Consider the following 16747-nt stretch of genomic DNA (forward strand, 5'->3'; position numbering starts at 1 on the left):
CTATGCCAGTCCCGACACCTGTTGAGATACCAGGGGGTTATGAGGAGAGGGGTTCTCTGGACTGCCCTTTTATTTATCTATTTATTTTTTCATTTAATTAAATCTTTATTGTTCAGATTATTACATTTGTTCCTCTTTTTCCCTCCCATAACTCCCCTCCTCCCAGTTTCCGCTCTCACTCCCCACCCACTGTCCTCATCCATAGGTGCACGATTTTTGTCCAGTCTCTTCCCGCATCCCTCACACCCCTTCCCCCCACAAGAATAGTCAGTCTACTCCCTTTCTATGTCCCTGATTCTATTATAATCACCAATTCATTCTGTTCATCAGATTATTTATTCACTTGATTTTTAGATTCACTTGTTGATAGATGTGTATTTGTTGTTCATAATTTGTTATCTCTAAGGAAAAATGTGGCAGTTTTAAATCCAAGTGGTGGGAGGCTTGGAAACTGCAGTCCTAGAACAGGCTGTGGGGCCTGCTCCCTCCTCCCCTGCCTTTTCTCCAGCCTCATATGCATAATCGGCAAATTAAAGGCTTTGGAGCATTGCTGGGCTAAATGGTAAACATCTAAATATTTTAGAACAGCATGAAATACTGAAATATTGATGGCTAGACATGTTTTAATTCGCCTGCTCTTAGATTTTATTACAGAAGGTCTCTTGTACTTTGTTGACTGTATATTTTCTTGAAAGTAAGAGTGTGGTTAAAGTGTGTTCATAAATATAAATGCTGGCTGTGTACTTTTTGGCTGGAGCTGGTTATTTGTGAGTGGGTAGAAGGTTTGTGTTGTCCAGTGAGCCTACCTGGTCACCCTGATGTCGAAGGGACCCCTTCTCTCCGAGGGAGCTAAAGCAGCCGCCCAGGCTCTCCTGTTGCTTTGTCCTTAAGTTGCAGCCTAGACTTTATTTCCACTGCTCATTCCCAGTCCTTGACACTATCATTGCAAGCCTCACAGGTCTTCCTGCTTGGCATTTAGGACCCTCTCTCCCCTTTTCTAGCCTTCTTAAGGGTCATACACTGTGAAAGACACCGAGTCAGGAATGATCCCGTAACACAGGGAGATAACAAAGCAGACCAGGAGGCCAAGGCAGCGGCTCCGAGGAAGCCCCCATCTCCCCAGCTCTCAGCTAAACCCCATATAACACCCAGCTACACTCCAGAGGAACTTCAGTCCTATTAACTCTGGGGGCCACTCAGGAAGATCCATGGTTAAAATTTCAGGGAAAATATATCCTCCCCCAGGGACAGGCCCTCGATATCTTATGGGCTATTCACAATTCCCTATGTATAGGGCACAGACCCCTTCTACAACTCCTAAAGAATAAAGCTTAGCAAATGGAAGAATTTTCCTCAGCTTTCAGCTCTCTGCTCATTTCTATGTCCACAGAAGCTAGCTTCTTTTCTTTCTATTTTAGTTCCTCTTAATATTCTTTGGGTAGAAAAACTACAGAAAATAGATCTGGTTTTACCTGATTAAAATAGTCATCTCTTAAAATGTTAAAAACATTATTCTTTTCCTATCAGGGATCAGAGTTGTGATATATGAAAATGAGCCTTAGCCCTAAGTGATCAGTATCAACTCTCCTTTTCCATGATGTAATTTATTTCAGAAAAAATTATAGTTTTTCCTTTCTTTAAGGCTGGGTCAGAGCCTCTCAGGTGACAGACATAAACTCTGGATTTAAAGTTTAAGGAGCAAGACTTAGGGAAGATTCTCCTACCCCAAAGGCCCTGATTTATCATGGAACCCACTTTCTTCCTGGTGACCAGCTTTGCAAACCAGGGGTTTAGCTAGTGGCAGTTGCCACTCCACAGCCCTTGGACAGCTGTGGTAGGAGAGAGAGAGAGAGAGAGAGAGAGAGAGAGAGAGAGAGAGAGAGAGAGAGAGAGAGAGAGAGAGAGAGAGAGAGAGAGAGAGAGAGAGAGAGAGAGCTTCTCTCTACCTAGCAGAACTGTGCATGGTCTAATTAAGTTATATCCCATCGACCTATCCTACCACGCTTATGACTGTGGCTTCCTGAGTGGCTCTGGACAAGCTTAGGAACATGAAGGAAAGAAGGTGCGGGCAGGGGCACATCTCCATGCCTCCTGCTTTATAGATACTTGGAGCTCATTTCAATAGAGATTTTCTAGGTCAGTGGTTTTCAACCTTGACTGCATATTCAAACAACCGAGGAAGCTTTTTATTTTTATTTTATTTATTTATTTATTTTTTTTTTGGATTTTTTTTCTTAATTAAATCTTTATTGTTCAGATTATTACATTTGTTCCTCTTTTTTCCCCCCATAACTCCCCTCCTCCCAGTTCCCGCCTCACCCTCCACCCTCATTCCCCACCCACTGTCCTCATCCATAGGTGCACGATTTTTGTCCAGTCTCTTCCCGCATCTCCCACACCCCTTTCCCCCCCAGGAATAGTCAGTCCATTCCCTTTCTATGTCCCTGATTCTATTATAATCACCAGTTCATTCTGTTCATCAGATTATTTATTCACTTGATTCTTAGATTCACTTGTTGATAGATGCATATTTGTTGTTCATAATTTGTATCTTTACCTTTTTCTTCTTCTTCCTCTTCTTAAAGGAAACCTTTCAGCATTTCATATAATCCTGGTTTGGTGGTGATGAACTCCTTTAGCTTTTCCTTATCTGTGAAGCTCTTTATCTGACCTTCAATTCTGAATGATAGCTTTGCTGGATAAAGTAATCTTGGTTGTAGGTTCTTGGTATTCATCACTTTGAATATTTCTTGCCACTCCCTTCTGGCCTGCAAAGTTTCTGTTGAGAAATCAGCTGACAGTCGTATGGGTATTCCCTTGTAGGTAACTGAGTTTCTTTCTCTTGCTGTTTTTAAGATTCTCTCTTTGTCTTTTGCTCTTGGCATTTTAATTATGATGTGTCTTGGTGTGGTCCTCTTTGGATTCCTTTTGTTTGGGGTTCTCTGCGCTTCTTGGACCTGTAAGTCCATTTCTTTCACCAGGTGGGGGAAGTTTTCTGTCATTATTTCTTCAAATAGGTTTTCAGTATCTTGCTCTCTCTCATCTTCTGGCACCCCTATAATTCTGATGTTGGTACGCTTGAAGCTGTCCCAGAGGCTCCTTACACTATCTTTGCATTTTTGGATTCTTTTTTCATTTTGCCTTTCCAGTTGGGTGTTTTTTGCTTCCTCGCATTTCAAATCATTGACTTGATTCTTGCACTCCTCTGGTCTGCTGTCGGGAGTCTGTATAATATTCATTATTTCAGTCCGTGTATGCTTAATTTCTAGTTGGTTCCCCAATATAACATCGAGGGTCTCATTAGTTTTCTTGTAGATCTCATTAAGTTTATCGGCGGCTTCTAAACAGTTCTTGAGAGACCTTAAAAGTGTGGTTCTGAACTCTATATCTTCCATTGACAATTTTGTCCTGTTTCTTTGTCTCCGCATTTTGTTATGCTTTCTTGGTGCACCCTCCTTTTTCTTATCCCTTCCATCACCCACAGCCTATCGACCTATCAGATAAAATAATTTAGTTAGGGTACTGCTCTTAAACTATACCTAATCTTATCATTGATTAAATTAAAGGAGAGTCTTTTCATGTGATTTGGAATAGAGAAATCACAAAAACAGTCTTTAACCAGGTTAATCACAATCTGGTAACCTAAAGCAATAACAAAAGAATGCAAGGTGAAGAATGGAAAAGGATACGGATACCACAAGTCAGGACTGGTTATGAGGAGAATTGGTATTTCAAACGTGCTGGCCTCGACCGTGAGTAACACAGCACATTGAACATGTGAGGAAGAAGCAAGGAAGGGTCTGTGAGTGTTCTTTACTGACTGATCAGGTGACAGGTGCTATGGTTACTATTTTACTTTATTTATTTATTGCTTTTACTTGATTTTTTAAAATTAAATCTTTATTGTTCAGATTATTACATGTGTTCCTCTTTTTTCCCCCCATAACTCCCCTCCACCCGGTTCCCCCCCACACTCCACCCTGACCACCCCCCCCCCACTGTCATCCATAGGTGCACGATTTTTGTCCAGTCTCTTCCCGCATCCCCCACAGCCCTTTCCTCCCACAAGAATAGTCAGTCTACTCCCTTTCTATGTCCCTGATTCTATTATAATCACCAGTTCATTCTGTTCATCAGATTATTTATTCACTTGATTTTTAGATTCACTTGTTGATAGATGTGTATTTGTTGTTCATAATTTGTAACTTTACCTTTTTCTTCTTCTTCCTCTTCTTAAAGGATACCTTTCAGCATTTCATATAATACTGGGTTGGTGGTGATGAACTCCTTTAGCTTTTCCTTATCTGTGAAGCTCTTTATCTGACCTTCAATTCTGAATGATAGCTTTGCTGGATAAAGTAATCTTGGTTGTAGGTTCTTGGTATTCATCACTTTGAATATTACTTGCCACTCCCTTCTGGCCTGCAAAGTTTCTGTTAAGAAATCAGCTGACAGTCATATGGGTATTCCCTTGTAGGTAACTGAGTTTCTTTCTCTTGCTGCTTTTAAGATTCTCTCTTTGTCTTTTGCTCTTGGCATTTTAATTATGATGTGTCTTGGTGTGGTCCTCTTTGGATTTCTTTTGTTTGGGGTTCTCTGCGCTTCCTGGACTTGTAAGTCTATTTCTTTCACCAAGTAGGGGAAGTTTTCTGTCATTATTTCTTCAAATAGGTTTTCAGTATCTTGCTCTCTCTCTTCTTCTGGCACCCCCATAATTCGGATGTTGGTATGCTTGAAGTTGTCCCAGAGGCTCCTTACACTATCTTTGTATTTTTGGATTCTTTTTTCATTTTGCCTTTCCGGTTGGGTGTTTTTTGCTTCTTCGCATTTCAAATCTTTGCCTTGATTCTTGCGGTCCTCTTGTCTGCTGTTGGAACTCTGCATAATATCCTTTATTTCAGTCGGTGTATGCTTAATTTCTAGTTGGTCCTTTTTCATAACCTTGAGGGTCTCACTAGATTTCTTGAGGGTCTCACTACATTTATTGGCGGTCTCACCAGACTTTTTGAGGGTCTTACTAAATTTATCAGTGTTTCTGGAAAGTTCTTGAAAAACCTTAAAAATGTGGTTTTGAAATGTATATCCAGTAGTTTGCTTTCCTCCGTTTCTGTCATTTGTGAGCTGTTTCTTTGTCTCCACATTTTTTATGCTTCCTTGTGTTGGTAGAGTGGCTTTGTGTGCTAGGTGTCCTATAGGGCCCAGTGGCTCAGCCTCCCCAATTACCTGAGGTAGACACTCTTGGTGCACCCTCTTGTGGGCTTTGTGCACAGTCTTGTTGTAGTTAAGCCTTGATTGATGTAGGTATCACTGGGAGGAATTGACCTCCAGGCCAATTGGCTGTGAGAGTCAGCTGTGTCTAAGGTGGGAGAACTTCTGTGCTGAAGACACCCTTATGAGGCAAGACTTGCTTCAGTGGGGCTTTGGTGCTCACTGAGTGTGCCCCCTGAGTGTGTCCCTTATGGATCTGTGGAGTTGTAATTGGATGGTCCCACTCTGACCACTGGCTCTTGGATCTAAGGAGGTGCTAATTTAGCCTCTGCCTGAGGCTACCCAGCAGGAGCTACGAAGAGATCTGCAGATTCCCCTTCCTTGCTTGGGCTTTGGAGGTGTCCAAATGAGGCTCAGCTGTGAAGCAATGCAAGCTGCTGTGGGGCCTTGGGCCTTCTCTTGGAGGTTCTGGGTCTGTCTGGCCCAGCTACAGTTTGTTAGGTAATTTTCAGATTGCAAAGGGCCAGGGGATTCATATGCAAAAGCCTCTGCCCACAGCTTGGGTGGGGCGGGGTCTCAGGGAATCAACAGGGTGGAGCAAGCAGCTATGGCTGATCCTTGGCCCTGCCCTAAGGGGCCCCGAGTCTCAGTGTCCCGGTACTCACTGCAAGCACCTCTGAGAGAAAGCCGCCCTCGAGTTCCGAGTTCTGCCCGCTGCCAGACAGTCCAGTTTCTCCCTGTATGAGTCTGGGTCCCCAGAGACTTCCCGGAACTGGAGTTCAGAGCAGTCGGGGGCTTGTGACTCCCTCCCGATTCAAAAAGATAGCCGTATCCTCAGTTGCCAGCCCTTGCCGCGTGTGCCTCCGTACCTCTGAACTTTACTTCCGCACCTCCTCTGAGTCTCAGTGTGCTTTTCTCTTTCCTTCTAGTTGTAGAATTTCCACTCAGCCAGCCTTCCTGTGGTTCTGGATGATGTCCGTTTTGTATTTTAGTTGTATTTTTGAATTTGTTGTGGGAGGTAGCAATTTCCGGTGTTTACCTATGCCGCCATCTTGGTTTTTTATGGCTACTATTTTAAATTTAGTTCCAAGTGTTATTGTAATGGACAACCAAGGAGTCTGAGCTGCCTATCACTACCTGAGCCAATTCAGCAGAGAGAGGGCTGGATCGTATATGAGCGTTTACTCCAATACTGCCGGCAGCGTGGGAGAGCAGTAGTCACCCTGGAAATTCTGCTCTGACCCCTCACAGTCGGCTGGTTATACACACGAGGGAGAAGACAGCTACGTGCAGCTGCGAGCTGCAGTGTAACAGGGAAAGGGGAGGGGAGGGTCTGCAGTCCGGCCTTCAGGAGCTCAGAGCTGGATAACAAGGCGGCTAATCTTCTATGATGTTATGAACAGCTCAGCCTGTGCCTGGGGCTGGACAATGGCCAGCGTTCCTGAGGTGAACCCCCAGAAGGTCAGCCACCAAGTCAGAGCGTGTCCGGTCCTTGGTCTGCTGTCAAAATGTATTTCTTTTCTGAGTCATGGACCCACCGAGCCATCTGATCTTTCTACAGCCTGTTTCACCCTCCAGTGCCCCGGGGTCTGTAAGGAGATTGTCACCTGTAGTTAGTAGGTGAACTTGGTTAGACAGCCAGGGCTCTGTCCTTCCCCACTGTCATTATAAATCATTAAAGCTCATCAAAGACACACTACTATAGCCTGGAACAAACACAGGCACGAACAATTGCTCCATAAATGACGCACAGGCTGATGCAGCCTGGAGTTAACAGTAGCTAATACAGGTGTACCGCTTAATAATGCAGCTTTTTCTTTTTAAATGCAAAAGAAATGGGTTTATTAGCACTTATATGCACAACAGTGGGGCTGATCTGAAGTTCACCGCCACACCGGCTGCCACCGTGAAGTTGAACCACCAAATCCCATCTGGGGGCGGCCAGCAGGTGCTCTTGTTCCACTGTCACCCGGATTTTCCCAGCACAGAAGAAAGAGGCAAGCAGGCACTCAGAGGGAGGGGATGCGCTTTTGAGCAAGCTGTGTGAGATCAGAACTGCTGGCTGTTTTCTTTTCTTTTTTTTTTTAATTTTATTTTTATTTTTATTTTTTATTGCTTAAAGTATTACAAAGGGTATTACATATGTATCCATTTTATCCCCCCGCCCTAGACAGTCCCCTAGCCTCCCCTATCACCCAGTGTCTTATGTCCATTGGTTATGCTTATATGCATGCACACAAGTCCTTTAGTTGATCTCTTACCCCCCTACCTCCTGCCCCCCAACCCTCCCCGGCCTTACTGGCTGTTTTCTTGACTGAGGAGCTGGCCAGCCTCCCAAGGTCTCACAGTTCTTACTGATGGTCTTCATCATCTTCCCTCAGGGTGGGAGGGGAATAATGCAGCTTTTGTAATCAAAGAAAACACGATAATTTCAAGAGAAACATCAAAAGTGCTTTATTCAAAGTAACGTCCATCGCTAGCTCCACATTTCCCCCATCTTTCAGGTAATTGGTGGATACTGTCCCAATAGAACTTTTCTTGTTTTGAGGCAAACCATTCAGAGACCCAATTTTCCACCTCTTCGTATGTTTTGAAGTGTTGCTCAGAAAGTGCGTGCGCCATCGATCAGAACGAGTGGTCATCTGAAGGAGCAAGGTCTGGTGAATATAGCGGGTGGGTTCATACTTCCTAGGCAAGATCTTTTAACGTGTGTTTACCTGGTTTTAAGTGTGTGATGGTGTGTCATCATGAAACAAAATAACTTTGCTGTGTCTTCTGGCACATTCTGGTCATTTCACGACCAAAGCGTGGTTCAAATTGATTATTTGTTGTTGGTAGTGATCAGTATTAATGGCTTCACCTGGTTTTAGAAGCTCACCTTTCTGATCTCACCAAACTCAGAGCATTTGTCTTCTTTCCACAGCGATTTGGCCTTGCAGTCCATGTTGATGGTTGACCTGGATCGACCCATGATTTTGTGCATTTGGGATTCTCAAAATAAATCCACTTTTCATTGCCAGTCAGAATTCAATGCAAAAAACACTTTCTTTTGTGTTGTTGAAGCAACATTTTACTGATGAGTTTTCGGTTTTCCATTTGTCTTTTGTTCAGTTGATGTGGCACCACTTTCCTTCCTTTAAAACCTTTCCCATTGCTTGTAAATGATCGGAATTGTTTGCTGAGCAACGTTTAATCTTTCTGCAAGTTGTTTTTGAGTTTGACACGCATCTTCACCCAATAATGCTTATAATTGTTGGTCTTCAAACTTTTTCAGCTGACCTGGACGTTCTTTGTCTTTCACATTGAAATCATCACTTTTAAAGCATTTAAACCAGCGTTCACAAGTATCTTGAGATGGAGCATGTTCACCATATGCTTCCCGAAGTATACGATAACTTTTTCTTCAAAATAAAGTAATGAATTAAAACTTCCCGCAAATGCTTTTTTTTGGCACGAAATTTGACATTTTTAAGCGTAAAAATATCTATGATGTTAACACCTTCAGAAAATCTGACATATGAAGTTTTGAAGCTTGTTGTCAATACAACAAAATAGCATACATATCAAATCGCATATACATATATCAACATATGTGTAACTCCAGCTATTGAAAAAAATCCGCATTAATAACAGGTACAGCTTCAGACCAAAACATTAAATACCTGACATACAGGATGGTAGTCATTCCTATTTTTTGACACGGAGCTCTTGTGCCTGTGAGACTAATCTCTGACTTAACCACAGCCACAGGGGCCTTGCTAAAGGTCTGGCTGAGAACAAATCCAAAACCACAGAAAACCAGTATCTAAATCTCCTTCACCTGTTAATGTGACAGGGGGTTACAAATTGGAAATTGAGGCAAAAGCACTGATACAAGGGATACGTCATTCGGAAAGGTAATAAACCATCATTTTAGTCAAGTAAGTCCTGACCCACATGAATGGTCTAAAATGGCCAGGTTTAGAAAGATAAGTGGGTTTTTGTTTGTTTGAAAGAGTTGAAGTGAGTTTGTGTTAGAATCAGGGAGGCAAATTTTGAGGTTACAAAAATGATCAAGATAGAAGGGGTCCAGTCCTCGGAATGTGAACTCAGGGCAAAACCACTGAGGGAAAGCATGTTTGTGTCCAAATGTTTCTATTTCACTCCTTGGTGTTGGGCTCCTGAGAGAATTGTCAGGGTTTCTGGCAGAAGATAGATTTATCCAGTACCTGCACAGCTCTGACTGGGAACTATGTGCTTCCTTCAGAGAGCCCCTGCCGAAACCAGCTTTTCTGTTACTGAGTCTCACTGACCTGAAAATAAAAGGGCTTTTCGAAGTGAAAGACCGCAAGCACTTACTGCACACGAATAACGATAGCTACTCTGGTCACACTGATTCAGGCAGAAGCCCAGATAGTTTTCTAATCAGGATACAAAAACAAGGGGTATTGATGAGGAAGGGAAGGGAACGATTGCATCAGTAGGCAGAAGGCATTTCTATTGGTACTGGAAACAGCGTGATGATGCAATTCTAAACAATGTTTTTAGCTTTCAGTCTGCTAGTCAGTCTAGTAGTCATAATATCCGCTTTCTTTTTATGGTTGTAAGCAGTTATTTGGGAGACAATGTTGGTCTGGCCCAGGCCAAGCCATTCCCCTTGTCTGGCATCTGAGGCCTGAGACTTACCAGCCTGCCCCTGTGGCCTGGCAGCTCCAGCTCCGTTTGAAGGCAGCTGGTTTATTTCTGTTTAGAGTTCGCACAGCCTCAAAAATGTGAGACCTGAGAAAGGGAATCCCTATCATCCCAGGCCCCCTCCCCAAGCTGCGGGTAAATGAGATGTTTCTGAAGTTAGGAAACAAAAACACCTGGAGATGCTGGGGATCGAACCCAGGACCTCATGCATGCTAAGCATGCGCTCTACCACTGAGCTACATCCCCACCTCGTGTAGGTTGGTTTTCTAAACTATCTTCTTTTAAATGAAACATAAATTTGCATTTAAAAAGGTGAATATAATTTGCTCTGTCGTAACCGAGAGTTAGGATTTTTATTACAATCGCTTTCCAAGGAATTCTGACTCTTGCAGACATTCGGTGTTGACGAGAATACACTGGAATCAGAAATCTCGATAAGAAACATTCTCCCAGGCACTTTTTTCCTGATTTCCTCCTTTTTTTCAAAAGCTAAACGTGATAAAACAGAGATCCTTACAGGAAAACTAAAAACGCTTTGCAAATGACTGTTTAATGATGGAATCTACCAAACTAGCCCAATTTCCCTCCCCATTTCTGCCCCTTCCCGGACCTAGACCCTGCTGCGCACCTTCTCTTGAAAGCAAAGAACAATGGAGGGGTCTCTGTCGCCAAAACTTAACTCCTTCCTTCCTCTTGGAAACTGGGAGGGCTACAGGGGACCAACGCGGGGTTGCGCCCTGCAGCCACAGGTCCTCTAACCGAGAGTATAAATCACATCCCGGGACTAGAACTGGCTGCCGAGTCCCAGGAAGGGAGGGAGACGCGGCCCGAGCCCGGTTCCGGGCGCGCTCCTCCCCGCGAGGGGGCGGCTCTCCGGACCCGGGGCCCAGTCCTCACCAAGAGGCACAAACAAGGTTTTGCTCCTGCCTGGTCCAGAGAGGTCCGGGATACGGGCATCGGGGAGCAAATCTAGAAGAATCGACAGGGATGCCCCGTGAAAATGCGAGAGCGCGAGGCGGCGGCAGGGGCGCAGGCGGAGGTGCGCGCGGTCCCCGCGTTTCGGGAGAGAAACGGGAGAGGAGGCCGGGGAAGCCCCCCGGGCGCGCCTTGCTGAGGCTGCTCCTGTCCGCGGGAGGACCGGGGCCGCCGGCTCGCAGCTCAGCAGTGGCCTGAAGAGGTCCAGTCCCGCGGCCGTGAGAGCGGACGGCGGTCCCGACCCTCGGAGGGAAAGACGCACTCGGCAGCCTCCGAAGACCAGGTCTTTTTCAAGATGAAAAGAGAAACGTGACAAAGGAGCCACCCATCTTAGCGCTGCTATTTGATTTTCAAGGATGTAGTTTCCGATAACAGTCTGCACTCTTGAGAGAAACCGATAGCCATTATTTTTCTTAAGAAACAATGATTCCCCTAAGAGAAATGTAAAAAACAGCTTGCCAGGAATATCGAGTGTTATCTACTGCTGACTGGTACTCCAAAACTTAGTGGATTGAAAACCATACATGTTTATTATCTCACAGACGTGTGGGCTGGCCCCGGGGGCCTGGCTGCGCCTCGCCGCCTCGCAGGCTTCCTGTGTCTGCAGGGTCTGCTTCTAAGGGCTCTTTCCACGCCAGCAGCCTGCGACTCCTCTGCGTGTCTTTTTGTTTTTTTTTTCCAATTAGGTTTGTTGGGGTGGCATTGGTTAGCAAGATTACGGGTTTCCCGTGCAACCGTGGGAGGCCTCCCCTGCAGATGCTCTGAGTGCCCGCCCAGTCCCCTCTGCGCCCTGGCGGCCGCCCGAGGCGGGACCTGGGCAGCACCGCCCAGAGCGCTCCCTGCCGCTCCCGCTGAGTAACACCTGACTTCAGTACATATTGGGATCATCGTTAAGATGTAAATAAGTGATGGATGGAGAGACGGATGCCTGTTAAATGAATAAACAGGAAATATTTTCAGTGGCTACTTAGCAGATTTTAAATGTGAGAAATAAGGAAATTTGTCTTCAATCTTTTTAATTCCATTTGAAAAATGGAAAATTTATGAAAATGTATAAATTATCCAAGCTAACCTGATTCAATATATAGCAATTCAATAAATTGAATCAGGAATTTAAGCAAATTTTCATTAAATGTATTTCCAGGCTAAGAAAAGGTATTCTGTGTGAAACCTTAAGGGACATGATAACCTCTATGCCGTATAGAATATTCCAGATACAGAAAGGCTCTGTAGGTTATTTTAGATGACTAACTATTAACAGAAAAACTCAATGGAAAGAATGTAAGAAAGGAAAAGTGTCAGACTGTATGGACAGAAGAACAGGTCTTTCCTTGCTTTGCTATGGCTTCCACAATGTCTGAGAGCAGCTGGCAACTAAGCCCCAAGATTCTTAGCTCCTCTGCTTCCAACAGCCCCTCTGTTCAAGAGGCTGAGCTGCTAGTAACTCACCCTCAGGCTAACTCACTATATACAGTATATAAATATAGACTGTGACACATGATTTATGCATTTCAGTTCTCTATTATCTGTTTTGAAACTTTATTTGCTATTTTTTCATGCCACTTCATATTATTATTACTAGAGGCCCGGTGCACAAAAATTTGTGCACTCGGGGGGAGGGGGGGCCCCTCAGCCTGGCCTGTGCCCTCTAGCAGTCTGGGACCCCTCGGGAGATAACGACCTGCTGGCTTAGGCCTGCTCCCAGGTGGCAGAGGGCAGGCCCAATCCCTAGGTGCAGCCCCTGGTTGGGCTCAGAGCAGGGCCGATTGGGGGGTTGGGGCACCACCCCCTGTCACACTCAAGGCAGGGTCGATGGGGAGGTTGCGGCGCGACCCCCTTTCACGCACAGAGCAGGGCCAATCTGGGGGTTGGGGCACCGTCCCCCATCACACACAGAGCAGGGCCCGTGGGGGGGGGCAGGGAGGGTTGGCGCGCCACCCTCTATCACCCACAGAGCAGGGCCGATCAGGTGGTTGGGGCGCCACCACTCTCACACTCAGGGCAGGGCCGATGGGGAGGATATAGCTCTACCCCGTCACACACAGAGCAGGGCCCGGGGGGGGGGGGGGGTTGGGGTGCCACACCCTGTCACACACAGAGCTGCAGGCCGATCAGGGGGTTTGGGCGCTGCCCCCTGTCACGCTGATCCTGGTGCCGGGAGGCATATTACCCTTTTACTATATAGGGTAGAGGCCTTGGTGCATGGGTGGGTGCCAGCTCGTTTGCCCTGAAGGGTGTCCTGGATCAGGGTGGGGGTCCCCACTGGGGTGTCTGGCCAGTCTGGGTGAGGGGCTGAGGGCCGTTTTCAGGCTGGGGGTGACTGAACTCACAAACGCTCCTTTTTTCCTTTTTTTTTTTTTTTTTTTTTTTTTTATTCTGGGCCAGCTTTAGCTTGAGGCTTGGCTCCAGCTCTTAGGCCTCCGCTCCTGAAAGTAGGTTTCTGGCCTTTACATACAATGTTGCAAATCTGCTGGCTGAAGTCTAGGAGGTATTCGTTACAATGTTTCAAATGTTTCAAACTGCCCGCTCAGAGGTCTGCAGCCACAGGCGGGGAATGTTGGAGTCCTCCGCCACTGAAGCAAGCAAGCCTCGTGTTAGTTTCAAGTTGCCTGGCTGCCGGCAGCCATCTTGGCTGACAGTTAATTTGCATATCTTGCTGATTAGCCAATGAAAAGGGTAGCGTTCGTACGCCAATTACCATGTTTCTCTTTTATTAGTGTAGATTTTTTTTTAAACAATTTCTTAGTGGTTTCTTCCTTACTACTTCAGCTGTCCTTTCGTTCTTTTATTTTTCTCTTTCATGGATGCCATGTTCTTTGGAAGCTTGTTTAGACCAAATGAATGGCCTTTTAGGCTTCCTCCACGTGACTAGGAGTTCACTTTTTAAATAATAAGAATTATATGTCAAGGGGAGGGGGGGTGCTCAGGATTTTAGAGACACTTAGGTGGGGTGTGGCTAAGAAAAGGTTGGGATCCACTGTTTTATAGGCTTATGAAGATGGTGACAAAGATACCTCCCTAGGACATCTGCCTGGACTAAAAAAAGGAGTAAACAAAGTTTTCAAAGATACACACCCCCATGTCTGCTCAATTTCTGCCCCCAAGTCCCCCACCTTTCCGTGTCACCTAGCAACAGCAGCCTTTAGAAGGGAAGGCCACTCTTCATTCTTGCCTTTGTATTGGTTAGCAATGCACTGGCCCTTTCCCTTTGGGAAAAGTAAAATAAACTCTCTCTCCATATCTATCTCTTCTTTTAATTCTTTCACAGACCAAGTCACAGGCCAAAAGCTCTAACAAGGACTATTTCACTAGTGAACATTGAGGCACAAACAAACATAAACACCAGCTAGCAGACTTCCAGAGTCTGGCTCTATACGTGAGGACTTTGGAAGTCACCACTTGTCCTAACGACAAATAATGAACTGAATAAACTGAAAAATCAACAACCTCTTCAATCTGAAAAAGGCAAGGACACAGGGCAAACCACACTGCTCCCAAAATGAGAGAGACCCAGGTGAGCACAGGGAGTGCTGCCTGGCTTCCCTGGCCAGTGACTCGCAGGGAACCAGGAAACCGGCACTGTGATACGGGGCCTCTTGGGCTCTGTGCAGACCAACCTGACACTTTATAACTCCAGGGAAACGGAGTCCTGGAGGCACACCTTCATGGAGTTTTGCCTCTAGGAACTTGACCAGGCTTTCACAGTAAATATCGAAATATTTTGGAAAATGCCCTCGTGCTTGCAGCAGAGAGAACAGAGGTGAAGCCTTTTACAACATGGCAGAGCACCCGGTTGTTCTGAACCCCTAAAGTGCGGGGAGCGCTATCGCGCTCCTGCAGTGTCACTGTTGGATGCTAGTAGCTCACTCTGTATTGACAGATGGCACCTAAGTGCAGAGTACTTATGATGCTGAATGTTTGTAGTTCTAAAATTGACCACTGGCATTTATCTGCCTAATTTTTTACATGTACTACGATTTTATGAGGTTTACTCAGATTTTCTAGCCCTAAAGCTTCGAAATGGCGTCCAGTTCTAAGTCTGCTTTTATTAGTGATGATGATATTGCTAAATATGTCGATTCTTGCTGTGAAGATGATGATTTTGTGGAAGATATTGGAGAAGGGTGTCCCTCTATTTTAACATTATATGTTTTGTTCAATTTTTTTTTCGGCTAGTATTTTAGAATACAATCAGCAAACAATATATGTCAAAGATGAAAACAAATGTAGTAAAGGTTTCCTTAAGTTTTTGAATATCTAACTTCATTTACTTGCGATTCATAATTTTTTCCCTAAACTGCTGTAAAATCAGCAAAAATGCCTTGGCAATTTTAGCCTAGTTCCTAGGATACTGGTTGGCACTCATTCAAGAAGGCCCCTTCTCCAGAGACTCTCCTGAAGCACAGCGAACCTGCATCGAACCTGCATCGGAGCCCACCGGGACTGGTGGCGGGACACGCCCACTGTGGCCTATGCTCCGGGTAGCTCGTCCTACTTACGTGGAGAACACATGCTGAGAAACAGTTGTAAGGTTCCTGGTCCAGAGGCATAAGGTCACTAAAGGTCTGAGACCTGATCCTGGGACTGCAGAATGCTTCCCCTTGCAACTCGTCACCACCTCCTAGTGTCCTCAGACACACTTCCTGTACCCCAAACGGTCGTCCCCATCACTTTGTCCTTGTTTGCAGTTTCATTTTGCATGGTTTCAGTTACCCGTCAACTACAGTTCAAAATATGAAATAGAAAAATTCCAGAAATGAGCAATTCTTAAGTTTTAAGTTGCAGGCTATTCTGAGTAGCAGGATAAAATCGCACACCGTCTTGCTCCATCCCACTGGGATGTGAATTTCCTTTGTCCAGTGTATTCACACTGCATGTGCTCCTCAGCCGCTGGTCAGTTAGTATCACACACACTGTCACTGTCGCAGTGCTGTGTGAAGTAACCCTCATTTCACTTAACAACGGCCCCAAAGTGCAAGAGTGCTAATGCTGGCAACTTTCAGATATGCCACCGAGAAGTCATTAAGTGTTTCCTTTAAGTAAAAACGTGAAAGTTCTCAGCTTAATAAAGAAAAAAATAATTGTATGCTGAGATTGCTAAGATCTAAGATAAGAACAAATCTTCTACTTATGACATTGCTTAATTTATAAATTAAACTTTATCATAGATATGTATGTATAGGAAAAAACATAGTATATATGTGCTTAGTACCACACAACGTTTCAGGCATCCACTGGGGTACTGGAGCATACACCCCATGGGTAGGGAGACTACTGTATGTTATGTTCAGCTATCAAAAATAAGGTACAGACCTTTGAACTTACTGGCATCTGAGCCTATTGTCTTTCTATGCCTCTAGGTCTTAGTGTCTTGGATCACATGTCTTTGGACTAGTGAATGTCCCGGTAACTAGTCACTTTCCTTTTTCCCAGTGCCCTCAGGGTACAGCCCAGGGTCCCAGGGTAGAGACCACAAATTCCCTCATTGCTACTGTTGTATATTTTTTAAAAAGCTAGGGACGAATGAATAAACAAGTGGAAAAACAATTTTCTCTCTCTCTCTTTCTCTCTCTCTCTTTCTCCTCCTCTCCCCTTCTCCCTGCCCCTCTCCCTCTCCCTCTCCCTTCCACTCTCTCTTTAAAAAAAAAAATAAGGTACAGCCCTCCCCAATGTGGCTCAGCTGGTTGAGTGTTGTCTTGTGCACTGAAAGATTGCCAGTTTGATTCCGGGTCAAGGCACATGCCTAGGTTGTGGGCTTGATCCCCAGTGGGGGGCATGCAGGCAGCAGCCAATCAATGTTCTCTCTCACATTGATGTTTCTCTCTCTCCCTCTCCCTTTCTCACTCTTTAAAAAAAAAAATCTATAAAATTTTTTTTAAATGCACACTGAAGG

General features: G+C 45.0%; 1 long non-coding RNA gene and 1 other non-coding gene across 2 annotated transcripts in view; one reads left to right on the top strand and one right to left on the bottom strand.

Annotated features, from left to right (window-relative positions):
* The window catches only part of LOC132237566 (uncharacterized), a 228501-nt gene that overhangs the window by 48504 nt on the left and 163250 nt on the right, over nt 1-16747 (top strand). The window lies entirely within an intron of this gene.
* Nucleotides 10054-10125, bottom strand: TRNAA-AGC (transfer RNA alanine (anticodon AGC)). The gene has a single exon. It is a non-coding gene; the product is annotated as a tRNA-Ala (tRNA).

Source organism: Myotis daubentonii, chromosome 6 (genome assembly GCF_963259705.1).
Source record: "Myotis daubentonii chromosome 6, mMyoDau2.1, whole genome shotgun sequence".
In the NCBI taxonomy this organism is placed as follows: domain Eukaryota; kingdom Metazoa; phylum Chordata; class Mammalia; order Chiroptera; family Vespertilionidae; genus Myotis; species Myotis daubentonii.